This window comes from Ailuropoda melanoleuca, chromosome 2 (genome assembly GCF_002007445.2).
Source record: "Ailuropoda melanoleuca isolate Jingjing chromosome 2, ASM200744v2, whole genome shotgun sequence".
In the NCBI taxonomy this organism is placed as follows: Eukaryota; Metazoa; Chordata; class Mammalia; order Carnivora; family Ursidae; genus Ailuropoda; species Ailuropoda melanoleuca.
This window is the reverse complement of record NC_048219.1, coordinates 176,895,163-176,916,656: the sequence shown is the minus strand read 5'-3', so window position 1 is coordinate 176,916,656 and position 21,494 is coordinate 176,895,163. Positions and strand designations below refer to the sequence as shown.

The 21,494-nt window shown below is 35.7% G+C and overlaps 1 protein-coding gene across 1 annotated transcript in view; it reads right to left on the bottom strand.

The window, feature by feature from the left end:
• The window catches only part of SPAG16 (sperm associated antigen 16), a 964,037-nt gene that overhangs the window by 194,480 nt on the left and 748,063 nt on the right, over positions 1-21,494 (bottom strand). The gene's annotated exons all lie outside the window — the stretch shown is intronic.

Here is a 21,494-nt window from a genome sequence, read left to right as displayed (position 1 = left end):
AATTTGTGAGATGGTGATAATCATTGAGTGTTCTAGATGTCAGGGAAAGCCAGGTTACTATTAGAAAGTTTTGCCAGGTAAGCATTTCTGATAAATTGACAAAACAGATCTTAGAAGAAAAGGAGCCTAAATCTTTACAGTTCTAGTCATTTGTTTTAATTTCTTTCTTAATTCTAAATAAAATATACTTTCTAAGTTAAATATACTTGTAAACAAGAATTTACAAATACTTTTAAACCCTCAAGTACTTCATGGGAGATGAGTTTAAAAAGGCAACAACAACAACAACAACTGATATTTATAAGACAGAATAACCTCTAAGGCTTGGGAAATCAGAGAAAGAAGCCTACTAGCCAGGGGAAGAACAAGAGTTGAGGAAAGTTTTTTTTTTTTTTTTTTAAAGATTTTAATTTGTTTATTCGACAGAGATAGAGACAGCCAGCGAGAGAGGGAACACAAGCAGGGGGAGTGGGAGAGGAAGAAGCAGGCTCATAGCAGAGGAGCCTGACGTGGGGCGATCCCATAACGCCGGGATCACGCCCTGAGCCGAAGGCAGACGCTTAACCGCTGTGCCACCCAGGCGCCCCTGAGGAAAGTTTTTTAATGTTATAGGGATTAATATCTCAGAGAAAATATGGGAAGTTGGGAAGGGTATTTCAGGCAAGGGGAACAGCGTGTGTGAGTGAAGCGGAGATATTAGGAAGCATATCCTTTCCCCATAGAATAAGAAATTTGATACGATGGTGCATAGGACATATGCAGAGGAATAGAAGGGACTTAGGTTTGAGAAGCAAGCCTGAGCTCTATCACAAAAGGTATTGTAAATGAAAGTTTTAACCTTAACTATGAAAGTAGTAGGGCTCTGGAGAAAATAGGCCCCCTTTAAAAATTCAAATCTGTGAAGAGAAACATTAACCTACGAGCTTCCTTCCTGATAAATCCATACTGGGTTATAAAGTCCAGGACTGTGAACACTGGCTCAACTCTCTACAGAACTGGGACACTCACCTATTCAGGACCTCTTACTGCATATTTTGAAGGAATAATAGTGTATTCAATGGAAGGAACTAACTTTTTTTTTTGAGTTGCAAGACAAGTTCTTTCCCTGTACACAAGTCATTCTTAGTTGAATGTAATCCTTTCCCCAACACACACACACACACACACACACACACACACACACACGGGGACAGTTGTTGAAGTCTAGATATTTTTGGTTGTCACAAACGTGGTGTTACTGGCATTTAGTGGTTAGAGGTCAGAGATGCTGCTAAACATGATACAATGCACAGAACAGCTCTTATGTATTGAGTACTTAGCCCAAAATGTCAATCACAGTGCTATCGCTGAGAAGTCAGCCGTAGACATGTACTTGCTTCCTTGAGTTTAATGCAGGATTTTGGCAGCTCCCTGCTGGTGTAGATTGCCTTCCATCGCGACAGGGGTATTTTCAGTGTGCTCAGGCATGTGGAGTTCTGTGAAGTCATCATCTTTTCGTGGAAAGCAGGAGTAAGTGGCAGCTCTATGTGAACATGTGTATAAACAAAACCAGGCAAAATCAGCGGTGTGGATAGGTGGATAACCAGTCTGCTGTAAAACTGGATAGGGATAAAGGTATTAAAGAATATGATTTATGTATTATTTGCTTAGTGTGTGGGAGAGGAAAGCCAAGTGAAATCAATTTTGATTAGAATTTCCTTCCCAACTCTGAAATGATCTGCAAATCTGAAAGGGAAGGGAAAGGTTAAGAAGCGTAAGAAGAAGCCAAGGCTGAGTCGTTCATCCAGCAGATGAAGGGAATACACAATTATACGAAGAACAAAATACTCAATGGAAGAGGGAAAGGTCTTTGACTAGTCAATAATGGTGGCCCATTGTGCGTCCAGAGACTAACTTGGGAGCTGAAAAGTTTGTGCTATATCAACTTCTTCATTACAGTGTTCTGGGTGCAGAGTTACGGTGTTTTATGGATTTCCTCCAAAAATGCCTTGAGTCCTGAAACTGAATCTTTAATTGTCTATTGGTGAGAGATCTTTCAGTCTTAAGTGACAAAATTATATTCAAATTAATTAAAGAGAAAAAGAGGACAGTTTTGGGTCACCTAACCAATGGATGAAAATGGTAAAGAGTGGAGCTAGCTGAGACGATTCTGGAAACCAAAGTTCCACCAGTTCTCTCCCTCCGCTACTCCTTCTCTTGGTGGCATAAGTCTGTCCTTCTGAAGGGTGACTATCTCCATGCAGTCGAGATCTAATCCAATGGATGTCCAGGCCCTGGGCACAATGGCAGTAAACAAGACAGAGAAATTCCCTGCCCTTGTGGAACTTCCATTTTAGTGAAAGTGAGACAATGAACATGTAACTATGAGGGAATGCTAAGTGCTGTGAACCAATAAGGTACAGAGATTGATAGATGGCATGCATGAGAGGGAGGGGCTATATTTACAGAGCCGTTAAAGATGTTTCCTCTGAGGAAATATTTGAGAAAAAAAATTGAAAGAAATAAGGGAGGAAGTCATTGTAGGTCTGGATGATGATCAGTCTGGCAGAGGAAAGAGTGACTATAAAGGCAGGGAAAGCATGCCATGTTTTAGGAAGAACAAGAATGTTAGACCCAAAGCAGTTAGGTGGATGCGTTTGGGGAGGTGAGCAAGGGACAAACCACATAGAGGCTTGTCAGACCACAGAAGGGTGGATTTTGTTCTAAATGTCGGCTAATTGAACATAATAAAAAAATAAAAAATAGATAAATAAAAATAAATAAAAAATAAAACAACCTTAAATTGAAATTTAAAAAATTAATGTAATGGAATTTCATTGGATGATTATGAGCTGATGAATTACATGATTTGATTTGTAATTTCAAAATGTATTTGGCTCTGTGGACAATGGCTTTTAACAAGACAAGATGGAACACAAGACCAAGTGACACAGTAGCCCAAAGCTATAGTGGAAACTTGGAGGCCAGGAGAAGTGGGCAGATCTCGGATGTAATGGAAAGGAAAAGTCAATAGGACTTGCTGATAGATTGAGCAAAGGGTATTAAGGAAAGAGTGTTGTTTGGCTTTTTTTTTTTTAAGATTTTTACTTATTTGACAGAGAGAGACACAGCGAGAGAGGGAACACAAGCAGGGGGAGTGGGAGAGGGAGAAGCAGGATCCCTGCTGAGCAGGGAGCCCGATGAGGGGCTCAATCCCAGGACCCTGGGATCATGACCTGAGCTGAAGGCAGACGCTTAATGACTGAGCCACCCAGACACCCCAGGAAAGAGTGTTTTACTGTGATCATGTAAGGGGAATAACTGTGCCATTCTTTGGCCAGAGAAAGCTGGGATAGAGCAGACTTATTTACAATTTGCTGGCCATAGTCAGAAAAATCCTTTGTAATGACTGGCCAAAGCCTGGATTACTCGTAGGAATACTGAGGAGGTAGGAGACCTTGGCTTTCCCAGCCTTGACCACAGGCCTTCACTATGATCATGTAGCTGGAGTCTGTTATCACAAGAAGGGAGTGGAATAGTGCTAAAGGGACATAATTACTACAGTACAGCTTCCAGTCACCTTTTCCAAAAGAAGTAAACCTCATGGATGTTAAGTTTACTAGGAAATATGCCATGACTGAATTAGTCATCACTTACATTATTTTGCTTGATTCTCACAATATCCTGAGAATTTTAGTAGTATTTTCATCAAATGTCATTTTGTGGACAGATGCTGGCCCGACCATTTAAGAATCACTTCAGAACCATGTTAAAACCATCAACAACTAAACAAAAACCAACGAACCAAACAAACAAAAAAATATACTTTGGGGGCGCCTGGGTGGCACAGCGGTTAAGCGTCTGCCTTTGGCTCGGGGCGTGATCCCGGTGCTCTGGGATCGAGCCCCACATCAGGCTCCTCCGCTGGGAGCCTGCTTCTTCCTCCTCNCGGTTAAGCGTCTGCCTTTGGCTCGGGGCGTGATCCCGGTGCTCTGGGATCGAGCCCCACATCAGGCTCCTCCGCTGGGAGCCTGCTTCTTCCTCTCCCACTCCCCCTGCTTGTGTTCCCTCTCTCGCTGGCTGTCTCTATCTCTGTCGAATAAATAAACTCTTTAAAATATATATATATATATATATATATATACTTTGATTCAGCAAATCAGGGCAAGTCTCAGAATTTTTTTTTTTTTTAGAATTTGATCTCATTTATGGAAAAATGTATAGACTTCATATACATCTGTATATACACGAAGAGATCTGGAGGAAATGCTCAAGAATAGATATTTCTGGATGAAGACATTTCAGGTGAGTTTTACTTTCATTATTACTCTCCTGTACATCTTATAGTTACTTATTTGAGATAGAGTATTAGTATCAGTTGTACAACATGGTGATTTGACAATTCTGTACATTACTTCAGAACTTTTTTTTTTAATTCTCCCTGGTGATTTTAATATACAGCCAAAATGATACAGGCTAATAAATTCTAATACAGGTTTATTTCATCTTTGTTGAAAATATTTTTCCCAATTAAAATTATTGCATGGTAACTGTGGGAAAAATGAAATATGTATGCATGAGAATCAAAGAATAAAATAAAACAAATTTCATGCAATATCATCCGTATAGTCATTATCAACTTCAAGGTTGATATAACACAACACATATTACCTTTGTTTACCACTTATACATATTATGACATCTTTGCTTTGTTGTCAAACATACTATATAAATGTAATTTTAAACAGTCAATATAGTGTTTAAATATGACTGTCATACCGTATCTATATACGTATACACACACACATTTACAAATTCCAAATTGTGGTTCTTTTTGTTGCTTCCATATTACAAATAATGACCATCCTACATAAAACCTTATACTGTGCTTTATTATTGCTTTTGGAAAAAAATGTTAAGAATAGAATACCTGTGTCAAAGAAATATGTAATTACAAGGCTTTTGATGTATACTGATTCCCACCCATCAATGAAAGATTATCTTAAAATACTTAGTAGCATTGAATAAAAGTGTTAATTTTTTTTTTTCAGGAACACAGAGTGTCATTAGTCTTTAAAACCTTTTACAATTTCTTGGTATTTAACTTTTTTTCAGAAGTAGACTCTTCACCTAACATGGGGCTTGAACTCACGACCCTGAGATCAAAAGTCACATGTTCCACTAACCAACCCAGCCAGGTGCCCCTGGGATTTAACTTTTTAATACTAAAGTTGAAGTTTGTATATACAATACTCATTTGTGCCCCTTTCTGTGACCTGTTTATCTACTGCCCCATTTTTTCCTACTGTATTTTTCTTTCTCATTGATTCATAAAGGGTTTTTATACTTTAGGAAAGTTCACCTCTTTATATATTAAGGATTGTAATTTTTTCTATTATATGTTACAAATAAATACTTTTTCCTGAGTGTCTTTTGCTTTTACTTTTATTTTTATTGTATTGTTTGAAATACGTTCATTTTAACCGTATGTGGGTATATCTGTTACTTTTTAAATGTTTACAACATATATGTATATAATTTTTTTTTTAGAATAACCAACCTAAGACAATATGAGCATTCACCTTTATTTTCTTCTAAATCTCTCATGACTATTATATATTTAGGTCTTTACTCCATCTGTAATTCTTTTGGTGAATGGCGTAAGGTAGGAATTCATCACCACTATCACCATGATCATTGCTGCCATAGAGGGGTAACAAAATGTCCCTAAATCATTTATTGAATAATTCTTGCTTTTTCCAATTATCTGTAATGCTTAGGAGGTATTTTTTAGGATCACACGAGTATGTTCATTTCTATTCAAACATGTTTATGTAATGCTCTAATTAGATCCCAGAAAACATTTTTTTTAGGATATGTTAAAACAGAGATAGTATCCTATGCAGCCCAAATCATATTACCAAATATTCAACATTGTCATGCAGATCTGAAAAAATAATTTTTCATGCATACTTAAAAAAAATTTTCTGATATTGACTAAATATATGACCCTTCCTATTCTCTCTTCCTTACCTTCTAACCCTGTCCTGGAGTATCAGCTGATACAAATCACACTTACTCAAGCTGATCAACAGGTCAAGAAAACAGTAGGCATGAGTATTGATTTCAGACGGTGATCTGTTCAACATCTGGTATTTCTTGCAAACTTTAAACTCTCCATTTTTCTTGACAAGGAGGACAAGTGCAAGAGTGTAGTTGGTAAAGATCAGGCGACAAAATTTTTAAAGAATTTCTTTGTGGTTATCGTATTAAAAATTAATACATGCACTTAATGAAGTACGGGCTCTTCGTGTCAAATTAATAAATTATGTAATCTCACTGACTATGGAAGCTTGCAAGTTAGTGACCTCAATTAGTCTTAATACAAGGTGAAAAGTGCTACTATTTCTAAGCAAAACCAAGACATCATTGCCTTGGGCATTAGTACCAGTAAGTAACATATTGTGGGCATTAACCATATTGGTAACAATACCTAAAACCAAGAGTCAGAATTTGCTACTATTGTGGTAAGACTAGGTCGGCTGCAAAGACGTATCCCTTTTTATGGAGCATAATATTCTTTTCAAGGTGTTGAAAAGAAAGAGAGGCACAGAGCCATCTCCCATGGCTTACTTCATGAAGCTATGTTGTTTGTGTACTTTTCTCAGATTATTTAAGCAGCTCTTCAAAACTTCAAATAAATCATAGCTTTGTCTACTGTTATTTTATGGCTCAGGAGACAGTGGTGGTGGGAGTAAGAGGCACTAAAACCCTTGTTTATAGGTTTATAGGTTGTTGTAGGTTTCTCTACCATTAGCCTGGAAGTTTATGCTCTTTGGTTTTACCTAGAGGTTTGTGGTATGTCCCCAGGCTATTAGGCACTGAAATAGCAACAACCTAAATTTAGCATAGTGGGTCCAAAGTACTATATTCAGAAATGTAGAGGCACTTCAGAAGAGATCTATTTTGAGTCTGGACTTCAGGTAAGAAAAGGTCCTTTTAGCTAATGGTACTTAAAATTTTGTCATAGCTTTTGGAAAAAGAAATATCTATGTAGGTATTACAGCAGACAGAAAAGAGAATAAAAACCAAAAGATAAAAAGAGAGCATTGGGTTCAAGAAATAGAAAACATCTTCCCATAGCTATAAAAACATAATAACAACTAGTGCTAACTTACTGAACATTTACCATGTTCTAGGCAATATTCTTATCAGTTATTTCTTCCTTACCACAAACCTATCAGGAAGGTACTATTATAATCCACATTTTACAAAAGAAGAAACTGAGGCACAGGGAGATTAAGTACCTTGGTCACAGTCATACAGCTATTAATCCAACTAGTAAGTGGAAGAACTGGGATTCAGAATTCAGAATTGGGATTTGTCTCTAGAACCCACGTTCTTAACCATTGAGCTAGTCTACTATAGCCAATATTCCTACGGGCCCATTATGCAAAATAAAACCTCCAATTGAAATGATTTGAAAAGATGAGGTACCTAAAGCTTCTACTTTGAGCAGGTTTATGAAGAAAAGCTAAATATAACAAATAAGAATCTTTAATGAAAATAAAGCCACCCTTTTAGAGCTGGTATTTGAGAAGAGCAACTAGAAACGTATCAATTGATCAGCCTACTGGTGAAATGATAGGATCCAATGTTCTTTTTTTTTTTTAAGATTTTATTTATTTATTTGTCAAAGGGAGAGCGAGAGCACAAGCAGAGGGAGCGGCAGGCAGAAGGAGAAGCAGACTCCCTGCTGAGCAGGGAGCCAGATGCGGGCCTCGATCCCAGCACCCTGGGATCACGACCTTAGTGGAAGGCAGACGCTTAACTGACTGAGCCATCCAGGTGTCCCAATAGGATCAATTCTTAATGAGCAAAGATTAAAACTTGGAATCAGAAATCATGGTATATCTTTACTGAATACATAACCAAGTAGACTAAACTATCAGTTTTGTGGTAGAAGAGATAATAGGATGGGGAGAGGAAGAGGACAGACAGCAGATAGGAAGGAGTGTGGAAGAAATTAACAATAAATCTTTCACTGCTCTGGTAAGTTCCACATAAAACAATCTAGTCAGGAATTGTTAAAAAACAAGCCTCTGAACTGGGTGGACCCTATCTATCTGATAATTAGATTCAGAATTCTAGCATCTAGTGTAGGTAGAAATAGGCAAATCATACCCCCTTACAAAGCTGTAATCTGAAGGTAATATTTTGGCCTGTGGGTTTGTCATGCTATACAACAGATCCAAGAAGCAGGATGACTCATCCATCTAGAAAGGCTGAAGTCCAAATGTTATAGAAGTTAATGGGGATCATTGAAAGGAAAGTCATCTTTTTCTGATGGGCTCTGAAGCAATTAGGTATTTTTATCAGTGGGCTAAGGGACAGAGATATTTCAACACTAAAGACCAAGGATTAATAAAACAGTGCTAATCCTTAAATGTCATAGGCTGAGGTCCAACCATCCAGAATGCCTAGGTACATAGGGTAATAATACAAGTCCTCCAGGTAGAATTGAGTTCTCACTGAAGGTTTAGGGTTTCCAGCAGCTCTAGTGAAACTACCTCTTTAAGACTCTCACATTCTATTATATTGGAATCAACTTGCTGAGATTGAGACCAAACCTTTGGCAGTGGTTTTTGTGACTTAGATCTTTATAAATTCTCTGGGATTCATTTTTTTAGATCAGTCTCTCAATGTTCCCTCAAAAAATGTAACATCTATAGTCTTACTTAGCATATTTTGATGTATTATAATTATTTGTAGGGATAAGAAGTTATTACGTGACTATAGTTTTTGTATCTTTAATGAAAGCAAAAAGGTTTTCAGGTGAGATGTGCTTCTAAAATATATATTTTAATGTAGGCCAAATTGATGTGCAACTAATACTTCTTTACCAACTATATAATTTAAAGAAATATTTCTAGGAATAAAAATAAACTTAAAATATGAAATTTATAAAGATGAAAAAATATCATTATATTTGTCAGTGATGTAAGGTTTTTAACCCTTGCATTAATAAAAACAGCTCACCATCCAAAATAATACATTATCCACTTAAATTTATAAAAGAACTCTTCGAGATATAACATAACTAGAAAATTAAATAAAACACACCACTAAAAATAATATTGGGATTTATTTTGAAATTAGACATCACCCAATTATATTCATCATGATTTAATATCCTTATCATCAATAATAAATCTCTCATATACAGGGAAATAAAGGCTTTTTCATTTACTTTGAATAAATCATCTTTGTTGGCAACATAGAAGAGAATAAATTGTTATGTCTAAAAATTATTATATCTCAATTTTGAATTTCTACACTGACTTCACCTGGTGGGAAATTTTTTAAAAAATAGAACTTTAGGAATATTTTAAGTACCAAAAGAGAAGGTAATTCTCTTAGGTCTGTTTCTCAGGATCATATTTTTTAGCAGCTTAGCAGATATCAGGAAAAAAAAATCTGTGATGCTTTCTGTGATGCTACCAATTGAAAACAAAGTGTTTACTGGGGCACCTCGGTGGCTCAGTCAGGTAAGCGTCCTTCAGCTCAGGTCATGATCCCAGGGTCCTGGAATCGAGTCCTGCATCAGGCTCCCTGCTCAGTGGGGAGTCTGCTTCTCCCTCTACCATTCCTCCCTGCTTGTGATAGCTCTCTCTCAAATAAATAAATAAAATCTTTTTTTTTAAAGAAAGAAAACAAAGCGATTCCTTTGCTTTTCTATTTAAATGTGTTTAGATATTAATGCTTTGAATATATTTGTGCATCCCAGGCACTATTCTGTCCCTTGGTTCTTAAAAGTATAGATAAAACTCAAGCACAACTTTCATGTTTTGAGGAAAGAACAATGTCTTTCTTAAAATGATTTCAAATTTCCACTGGTACATATGATTTCAAGATCACCTCTTTCTCCTACTCCCTATCTCTACAGACTTCTTGCTCCGGTCTTTCTCTTTCAAAGTTTCTTTACCTCTGCTCTGATAGTTGACCATAGTGAGAATTTATCGACTCTCCATGATTTTTATTAAAAACTTATTTGAGGGGCGCCTGGGTGGCACAGCGGTTAAGCGTCTGCCTTCAGCTCAGGGCGTGATCCCGGCGTTCTGGGATCGAGCCCCACGTCAGGCTCCTCAGCTATGAGCCTGCTTCTTCCTCTCCCACTCCCCCTGCTTGTGTTCCCTCTCTCGCTGGCTGTCTCTATCTCTGTCTAATAAATAAATAAAAAATCTTTAAAAAAAAAAACTTATTTGAGGTCTTTTTAGATATTAACAGATCTTACCTTACTAAACGTTTTTATATTCTAAAATGCAGGCAAATTTAAATTAAATATTAAACATTTATGTTCTTAAAAGTCATCAGCAACCCTGCTTTATTGTTCAACCATCATTTTAGCCATATTGTCTTTACTTAGATAATTTTGTCTTCAATCTGTATCTAAACATATCATAAAGCAACTATTGGGTTAACATCTTTTAGTCTTAAGAAATTTTTAAATGTTAAATTATTTTTATTAAATGACTGCTATTGTTAGTTCAAATGACTTTCCCCCCTAAAACAATGTGTTGTAAGAAATGTGGTATTTTGGCATTACAGTTCAAGCAACAGTATACTCATCGTTTTACTTAACCCAAAGGTTTATTGTTAGAAAATATTATATGGCCTACTCTCGAATTTTTAATGGTATTGTGTAATTAAAATGCAGCCTATCAGACATTGTAAAGGACATAGTGAAGTGACCTAACTTATATATATCCTAAGTAGCAAGCTAGCTAACAGTATGGAAACAACGTTTCTAAAGAATATGAAAAGTTTGCTATTTTTAGGAGCTTCAACATTCTCTTTATGCTGTTACCTTTTTTCCAACGGACTGCCTTATAAACATAAATTCTAAGCCATATTTATGTACATCTTGTCACATACTATGAATTAACGGGGTCTGAATTCATTCATAAAAAAGCATATAGGAAGATGCAGGTGTCTCACATGTATTCAATAGATAGAGGGCTGACTAGTTGGGGTAGAACATGTCATAAAAACTATGCCATAATTTTCTGATTAAAAGTAAGAAAAAATGTATTATTGGAGCATTTTACTTAGCAGCGAGTTTTCAAGAATGAATTAAGAGTGTTGAGTAAGGAAGAGGTGTATCAGAATCTCTGTTCAGATTTTCCTGATATGCTGATGCCAAAGCAACAATCTCTGAAGTAACAATTTATTGTACTTAATTGTGGCCTATAAACAAATTTGGCTCCATCTTTTTATAAAAAAAAGATATTTTAAATTTTTTTTAGAGCTTTTATTTATTTATTTTGGAGAGAGAGAGAGAGCTGGGGGAGGAGCAGAGAGAGTAAGTGGAGAAATGGAGGGAGAGGGACAAGCAGATTCCGTGCTGAGTGAGGAGCCTGACACAGGGCTCGATTCCAAGACCCTGAGATCATGACTTGAGCCAAAACCAAGAGTCAGATGCTCAACTACTGAGCCACCCAGGCGCCCCAGGATATTTTTAATTATTTTTTTTTAAAGATTTTATTTATTTATTTGATAGAGATAGAGACAGCCAGCGAGAGAGGGAACACAAGCAGGGGGAGTGGGAGAGGAAGAAGCAGGCTCATAGCAGAGGAGCCTGATGTGGGGCTGATCCCAGAACGCCGGGATCACGCCCTGAGCCGACGGCAGATGCTTAACCGCTGTGCCACCCAGGCGCCCCAGGATATTTTTAATTATTATCCACAAAAGAGTATGAATCTATAATCTTGTAACACTGACACCATTCTTTTCAGAATTTTTTTTTTTTTTCTAGTCTCTGGGTAAAGACAAGAGCTAGATTGATCCAATGGATCACCTGTTAATTGTCTGGAAGAAGCAAATATCTTTAGGGTTACTGTGTGTTTCAGACAATGTCTTATGTTATAACTATTATTTGATTCAAATAGTTTGAATTAGATTTGTTTTCTTAAATCTTAACTAATGGGTACAAAATGGTGATGATAGTTAATGACACTGTACTGTTTATTTGAAAGTTGCTAAGGAAGTAGAACTTAAAAGTTCTCATCCCAAGAAAAAAATTATAACTGTGTGTGTTGATAGATGTTAATTAGACTTATTGTGGTGATCATGTGCAATATATACAAATATTGAATAATTATATTGTATACCTGAAACTAATGTAACGTTAAATGTCAATTATATTTCAATTTGTTTAAAAAAAAGCCAATGAGAGATGTTTCTCAGAAGATGCTGGAGTAAGAAGCACCAGAAATCTGTCTCTCCACCTAGACAACTACTGCAGAGGGAGAACCTGTCTAACTTTTTCGGAAGGCTTGCAACTTCCAGAGGAAGGCTTACATGGTAAATTAAAGTTAATTTTAGTCCATTTTAGCAATCAGCCCAGCAGTAGCTATCGATCCCCTATTCTCCAGCTCCATGGAAATCAGCCATGCATATGTTGCTAGAGCAGCCTGTACACAGCTTACAAAAGCCAGGGAAGGCATATATTGGGAATCTATATTCTGATAGCTAATTGCTGCATCTGATCATAAAAGTACAGATACAGAAGCAGTAGTCATTATTGAAAATCCTCCCTCCCCAGATGAAGGGCCTTTCAGGGGATTTAAATGGTTGGTGCCCATTCTCCTTTGGGCATTCATTTTTTTTTGTCCCCTTTTTGGAAGCAAATATTAAGGAGTAGGACATCTAAAATTAACTGCATATACTAGGGAAATTGGAAAGTTACCATGCATGACCAGGGAAAGACACAGGCTCAAAAAAATACCTGGGAATATCTTAAGTTTACATCTCAGGTTGATCCTTGGTATGGAAAAAGCCTACAACAATCAAAACAAAACAAAATAAAACAAAATAAAAATGAAACAGCAACTTTTGAGGAAGGGGAGAATCTGATTTCTAGGGTTACCACATTGTTAGATTCAAATGCATTTTCAACAAAAAAATCACAAGGCATGCAGAAAAACAGTGATGTATGACCTCTTCAAAGAGGGGGAAAAAAAACCCAGAAATTATATCTGAGAAAAACCAGAAGGTAGATCTATGTCTAGTATATTCTTCTTATGAACAAAGAAACAAAGGAAGACATGGAGAAAATAAATAAGGTATGAACAAAAGGGAAATATCAATAAAAAGAATATATATATATATCTTTTTATATATGCCTAGCACCATATATAAAAATTAACTCAAAATATATGAAATAGGGGCTCCTGGGTGGCTCAGTCGTTAAGCATCTGTCTTCTGCTCAGGTCTTGATCCCAGGATCCTGGGGATCAAGTTCCACATTGGACTCCCCGCTTGGTGAGGAGCCTGCTTCTCCTTCTCCCTCTACCTGATGCTCCCCCTACTTGTGCTCACTCTCTCTGTGTCAAATAAATAAATAAAATCTAAAAAAAAATGGATGAAATACCTAAATATGAGGACTAAAATCTTAAAGCTTTTAGAAGAAAATATAGGGCAAAATCCTCATGACATTAGATTTGACAATTATTTTTTAACATGACACCAAAGACATAGGCAACAAAAGTAAAAATAAATAAATTGGACCTTACTAAAATTTAAAAAAAAACTTTTGTACATCAAAGGACATTATTACAAAAGTGAAAAAGCAAACTAAAGAATGGTAGAAAACATTTGTAAATCATAAATGTGATAAAAGATTAATATACAGTATATATAGGGAACTTCCAACACTCAACAACAACAAAAAGCAACCCAATCCCAAAGTGGGCAAAATACTTGAATAGATATTTCTCCAAAGACGGTATAAAAATGACCAATAAGCCTATAAAAAGATACTCAACGTTACTAATCATGAGGGAAATGTTAATGAAAACCTGAATGAGATATACCACCTCACATTCATTTTGATGACTACCATTTTTCAAAAAATGGCAGATGTTGGTGAGGATATGGAGAAATTTGAACCCTTGTGCACTGTTCGTGGGAATGCAAAATGCAACAGCTACTGTGGAAAACAGTATGGTAGTTTTCCAATAAATTAAAAATAGAATTACCATATGATCCAGCAATTCCACTTCTGAGTATAGACCCAAAAGAACTGGAAGTAGAGTCTTAAGAAGATATATGTACCTCCATGCTTATAGCAGCATCATTCACAATACCTAAGATGTGGATGTAATCCAAGTGTTCATTGACAGATGAACGGATAAGCAAAATATGGTATATACATATAATGGAATATTATTCAGCCTCAAACATAAAAGAAGTTCTAGCATATGCTACCACCTTATGAACCTCAAGGACATTCTGCCAAGCAAAATACACCAATAATAAAAAAGACAAATACTGCATGATTCAACTTATATGAGATACCTAGTGTAGTCAAAATCATGGAAAAAGAAATGCAGTTTCTAAGGGGGAGAAAGAAAAGGGGAGTTATTGTCCATTGAGTATAGAGTTTTGCAACATGAAAAAAGTTTTGGAGATGGATGGTGGCAATGCACAATAGTATGAATGCTTTTAATATCACTAAACTATACATTTAAATACGATTAAGATGGTAAATTTTATGTTATACATATTTTACTACAATAAACATTGAAAAAAATGCTAATGGGCTAGTGTAGAAAGGGACAGGAGTTTGGAGTCGTAAAATATTGACATGGATCCATGTTCTATATTTGTTTGAGATATCTTAGAAACCATCTTTTCTCAAAACTGAAAAATTTTATGTTTTTATAAGGTCATATTTTATAAATTTATATTTTTATGAGATCTTTCAAAGAATTATAAAAAATATATAAATAACTCTTTTCAATCAATTTAATTTTGTTTCAGTTATGATTTAAAGTAAAACTACAAATATTTCATATTTTAAAAATATAAGATTTGAGTGAATTAGAAATTGATTTGTGCTTTTAAGAACTTTTAGTTAGCGTATTATTCTAGCTTTTCACTTGTTTAGTTGGCTTCTCTTCTACATTTTAAGTAATTAAGTAATAGGTCAATTCTACTGCCAAATTAGAAATGAAGTGGAAGTAAGTTATTTATTAAATTACACGTGATATAGACATGGAATCATAGAATATGAAAACCTTGGTTATTTTCAACCAATAGCCAGGTAGAACTCAATAGTAAATGTAGCCAAATATTATATTTTACTGATAAAAGTATGATAATATTTATTTCATTATAAATATATATGTAATATATAATTGCTCTGTATATATTGCTTTTTAAAATCATGGTCTTCAATATCTTCATAAGCACTCTATCAATTAGTGGGTTGAATCAACAGAAGAAAAATACACAAAATACACAGATGATTGTCACATAAACTACTATTACCACACATAGCTGTCACATGAATGTCAACAAAAAGCACTAAAGTATAAATAATAGAAGTAAAGCTCTAATGACATAGAAATCTGAAAAAGGTTTTGTGAACTAAATTATATTGAGTACCTAGAAAAAATTTATTAATAATAACAATGATATTTTAACTTTTTCAGTTAAAAATGTAGGATATTTGGTATTATTCACTATGGGGATTTTCTATTTGGCCCATACATATTATAAAATGTTTCCAAAAGAATGATGTTTTATTTTAAATTGAACTTTATTGATTGAGAAATTCTGTAATTTCTGAACAGGGTTAACAGTATTTTAAAATAACAGTAATGTAAAAATATGAATATAAATTCAGTAAGGATTTTTCTCATTTATTTGTCTATATTAATTGCATATTCAGATTTATTCATTGATTTCTGAGTTATGATTGAACAATGATCAATTTAAATATGCTGTGTCAGAATGCTAAATAATATTAAGTCAAGTTTTGATCTACAAGAGTTTTATTACATTTATTTGTGCTCAGAAATTCAGTGGAATGCTGTCAGGTTAATTGCCCTAACTTTATCTGAGTAATGTTCCAAAGCTTCATATTGACAGGTGTACCTGTCTTCTGTTAACTATATATCCCAGGGCCATTTAAGACTTTAACTATTATTAATTGTGGCTGTTAGATTTATACATTATCATAGAAAGATAATATCACATAGTTTCCCTCAACTTAGATTTCTCATCATTTATCCTCATAACCATATACTCCAGTCATTTTTCAATCTAATATAAAGGAAGAAAATCGTAGGCTCTGTAGTTTTGATAGATTGTGTTGTGTTATATAATTCACTACATTATACTATCCCTCAGCTCTCCCCAGCATTATTTTTAGCTCAAGCCTCAATAATCGTTCTGGTTTTGATACTTAAATATTAAATCCAATTAAATTAAGGAATTTACCTAATTTGAATATGGTGCATTTTTTTTTATTTAACTCCTAATAATGTATAGGTATATAGATTGGATTTATCTTTTCATCCTTCCTCTTTAAAGTGTTTCCATATAATTTGCAACCATTTTCTTCATTTTTTGTGGTTTGTAATTTGGAATTAGAATATTTTGGAGCTAAATGATATTTTACCTTTCTACCATTCTGAATTAGGCAATGATATTTGTCTCTATTCTGCATTTCCTTAACTATTAAATAATCACCACTACCTTAAGGTAGTTTTCCTTTTTATCCTACTCGTTAAGTGCTGGCTAAACCATCAGGAAGCTTTTCAAGATATAGAAGAAACATGGCAGAAGTGTTCATCTATAGATGAATGGATAAAATGATGTGGTTTCTAGCTAGCTAGCTAGCTATAGATATACTATGGAATGTTACTTGGCCATAAAAAGGAATGAGATCTCACCATTTGTTACAACATGAATAGACCTAGAGGGACTTGTGCTAGAAGAAATAAGTCAGAAAGACAGAAACCATGTGCTTTCACTTATCTGTATAATCTAAGAAACAAAACAAAAAAAAATCAGAAAGAGACCCATAAATATGGAGAAGAAACTGGTAGTTGCCAAAGGGGAGGGAGTAGAGGTATGGGCAAAATGGGTGAAAGGGAGTGGGAGGTACAGGCTTCCTGTTATGGAATGAGTAAGTCATAAGGATGAAAGGTACAACATAGGGTATGTAGTCAACGCTATTTTAATAACTTCGCATGGCGACAGATGGTAATTACACTTGTGGTGAGCACAACATAACCTATGGTGTTGTCCGATCACTGTGCTGTATTACCTGAAACTAATGGAACATTGTGTGTCAACTATTCTTCAAGAAAATAGAAAAAAGATGTCAAATCCTTTCATGTTTAAGTTCTGATGCTAAAGATCATAAGACGCCAAGGTCTCAGGAAGAGAAAAGAGTGGAAGTTCAAAGGGCAAAAGGGAAAAACTGCAATGGCCATGTTCATTTTTGTCTTTTCCGATAGAGTTTCTTCCCTGTACTCTATATTTCCACCTTCCCTGAGCATAGAACGCTGGTGGTTATGACGTACAACATGGGGTTAAATTTAGGGAAACGGTTTTCTTCTATGGTACATCATATCATTTAGTCCCTGGGACAAGTCAGAAATCCAGGGGTCAAGTCACTTTCCTCACTCACTGCACCCCCGTTCCCATCTACAATCCATCACCATGTTCTGTCAATTTTACCTTCAAAGTTTGTTCAAATATATATTATTCACTTATCTTCACCTCCATTGCCTCCTTTGTAGTCTGATATTGCACTTTATAGTAGCCTACTTCTACTCCTAACCCCCTAGAGTGATCTTTTTTAAATGTAAATGAGGTCTTAACACTTGCCCCTACTTGAAAACCACCACACCTTCATTTGAACTTGGAATAAAAATCCAAGCTCTTTAATGTGGAACCTGTGTATGGTTCTATCTCCATCTCCCTGCTTTAGCACCCATCACTGGTCAGTCTAAAACTCTCACACTTCATTTCTGACTATTTTTCTAAAATTTGTAAAGTATTTTCTGCCCTCAGGGCCTCCCTACAAAAAAATCATTGTTATCATTTCACCTGGCTGACTCTTTCTCACATTTTATGTATTAACTTAAATTTTATGTCTTAACTTCACAGAAGCCCATCCCTATAGTTTCTGCCAATTATTCTCTTCCATTTTCTGTTTTTCTACTTCATGGTATCCGAAATGTGTTATAATTACTTTTGTGTTTACTCACATTGTGTCTGTCTTCCAAGTTACCCTATGAACTTTAAGTTTTATGAGGGGTAAGACAGGTTTGTTTTATTCACCACTGAATTCCCATTCCACACTGTCTAGTACAGTGGCTATCACATGCAGATAGTATGTAAATAAATACGTATTGACTCGAAGATATGGACATATATTCCAGTCCCAGTAGTAAACTTGCAGAATTTTTCCCTTTTATCAAATGGATCGAGGAGCAGTGCTTTCTGAATTATGAAAAAAAAAATCTCCTACCTAAAAAATCCAGGTAAGCATACAGCCTAGGAGATGTAATATATGTGTCTGAAGTTCAGTATTGTGACTGCAAAAGTCCAAAACATTTTGGGTCATTCTTCACATGTAAAATGAGAATATTTACTTGACCAGCAAATCCTATAGTGTAGTTCTAAAGTGGTAATGTGTTTAGATATGCCTTGTTCTACTAAAATATAAACAAAGTTGAAGAATTATTGCTCTGTAGTTATTAGAGGTCAACTTGAAAATGTATAGTTGTGGTTATCCTTCTCTTATCTCATTTTCTTGCCTCTAATTTATCTACAGTTTCAGACACCAGATATCCAAAGTTTGCTATAACGGTTTGTAAAGTAAGAGTATAGTGCCTCTGAATGAGAATGAGGTAGGGGGGTTAGTAAATACTCTTGTAATTGGCAAAATTTATTCATATGTGTATTAGTGCATGTACTTTTTCACTACTACGATCCAGGTAAATGGATTTGCCTGTAGTTGATCTTGGAGACCAAAGCATTACTTTTATCTTTGAACAAGTCTGAACTTTCATATATCACCATCTAGTGGTGACCAGCAGAAAAAGCTGAAGCCCCATGAAGGTCTACCATCTATTCATGCCTATTGGTTATAAAATAACACACTGCTTTAGAATGTGTCAGCAACTGCCTTAAGTATCTTGCCTGTACAAGTTGTGATGATAATTTCTGATGATAATATCTGAGTATTACATAAAGAGTAACTCTCTTTAGAGATATCTATAGAATGCCAACCAATTCGGCTGATGCAATGGTGCATTTCAATTGTGCATTTCTTTATTTCCCTCGGTAGTGTAGGAGAACATTGCTATTTAAAATAAAAAGATAAAACTAAATGTTCTGATTTTTTGCGTAGAGGTGACACCCAGCGTTAGGAATTAATTAATTTTTTTTCATCAGCAGAGATCATATTTGCATGAATGCAGCCATAGCTTTGCACTTGATCTAATTTTGTTTCCCAAAGCAAGTAAGTGCTTGAGGTCCTGAAATGGGGAACAATAAACTCATCTGTACAATATATAAAAAAGGAGCCACGCTTTTTGTGAATATCTCCCTCTGGTCAACAACCTTTACACATATTCTCACAATAATCCACAGGTAGATATTATGACTGCAATTGCAGAGATGATGAACTGAATTCAGTAAAGTTAAGTAACTATCCAAGGTTACACAGCAAATAAATCACACAGATCTATTACTGCCAGAGGACTTTACTTCTTTAACTGAGCCACTCTGCCTGAAACCTTGGCAGTAGCAACGTTGAGCTCTACCAAATGAACCAAATTAACCTTCTGTCTCTCTCTCTCTCTCTCTCTCTCTCACACACACACACACGTGCGCGCGCGTACACACACACACAAGATCTTACTTTGGATTGAGTGTTAAAAAAGAATTAATGAAAGCTCTGAACATTTTAATTACACAAATGTATTCGACTGGATTAGCAGCTACTGCAGAAGCTGTTCAGCTTTCTCTAGTCTCTCCTTTCTCTAGTCAGTGCCGAGCCCATCCCCCAGCTGCTGGGAGTATTGGCTGCTAATTGTGGATAGATGCAATTTTCTTAAAGAAAAAAAAAAAATCTGCTAGAAGTCATCTTGCCTGGAAGTATCTGAGAAATTATGCCTCACCTTCTATCCCCACCTGTCCCCCTGTAGCCAATAACTGGGTGAAACCGGAGGCACAAAGCTTTGTGCCTTTGCCTCAAGGTTGGACAAGGCTCTGGCGTTAATCAGGATCCAGAGCTCCCCATGAGTCAGGTTGGTGCCAGATTTAAGCTGAAACCTCACTGCTGCTTGGCTCCTGCTTCCCTCACTCCGTTACAGGCTCTCCTAAGTGCACTCTTTTGCCTAAGAATCCCTGCCTCAAGGGATCAAGCTCTTCTTCTAAAGGAATCTGATGTAAAACAGAAACTTATTGCAGTTTCACCACTTACTTTTGAAAATGCATTATGGCAACAATCTTATGTGGGTACAGTTTTGGCAAATAGAGTTATTGCAACAGAGTATTTTGCTTACCCATGAGTCCTTGTTAATGAGAAGAAACACTACTTGAAAAAACCTTAAATATCCCAAATAACATAAAATACTAAAACTGTCTCTTTGGAAAAGTAAAGATACAAAGGATCATATAATGCCATTAAATGCAATAAACAGAACAAACTATAGTACATGACAGACAGAAGAAAACAGTTTTTAGTGGAATATATTACAAAAATAGTAGCTAAATGTGGCTAAATAAGCTGTGCAAACAAAATAGTATTTTCTCCTTGATTTTTGCCTTGGGGGATGGCAGGACCAATCTTTAATAGAAGAAAAAAGATCTTAGTTTCTCTTTAAGAAATAGAAAATAGAGTGCTTTACCACATTGTAGAATTACTCAGTAGCAAATTTAACATTATTCATTAATTATTTCACACAAGCATTATTTTCTTAAAGCATCAAGAAAAAAGAAACATTAAAGCAGTGAAGGAGAAAATGACTACTTTTTTCTACATCAATCATTTATATGCCTTCCTTAATATTTTGTAAATTTATCACCAACGTGAACACTGTCACTGGGAAGGCAGAACTGCCTCGTTTCTTGGAGCCCTCTATTTTTTGTCCAAATTTTCATAAATTCCTGCTTAGTAAGGAATCATAGATTTCCATGCCTTCACAGACTTTCAACCTGTGTGGTGAATCCTTCAACATAGTTTCTCTTAGAGTACTATTTATTTTTTTTCTTGCCATTTATTTCTTCAGTCTTGTTTTCTCAAAGTCAAATCCAAGGATTCACTCCGGCTATTTGAATAAGAATGTATTAGAATGAAAGCTCAGGAATCTGCACATTAAAAGTACTTTAAGGGGGCACCTGGGTGGCTCAGTAGGTTAAGTGTCTGCCTGGTCATGATCCCAGGGTCTTGGGTTTGAGCCTCACGCCAGGCTCCCTGCTCAGTGCAGAGCCTGTTTCTCCCCCTTCCCCTGCTCGTGTGCCTTCTCTCTCTCTCTCAAATACATAAATAAAATCTTTAAAAAAAAAAGCACTTTAAGCCCTTAAACTTACACAGTGTTATATGGTAATTATATCTCAATAAAGCTGAGGGGCACTTTAAACAATGTTTTTCAAAATCGGTGCACATGTACCCTTGGGGTCCCACAGAACTTCCTCTGGGTTCA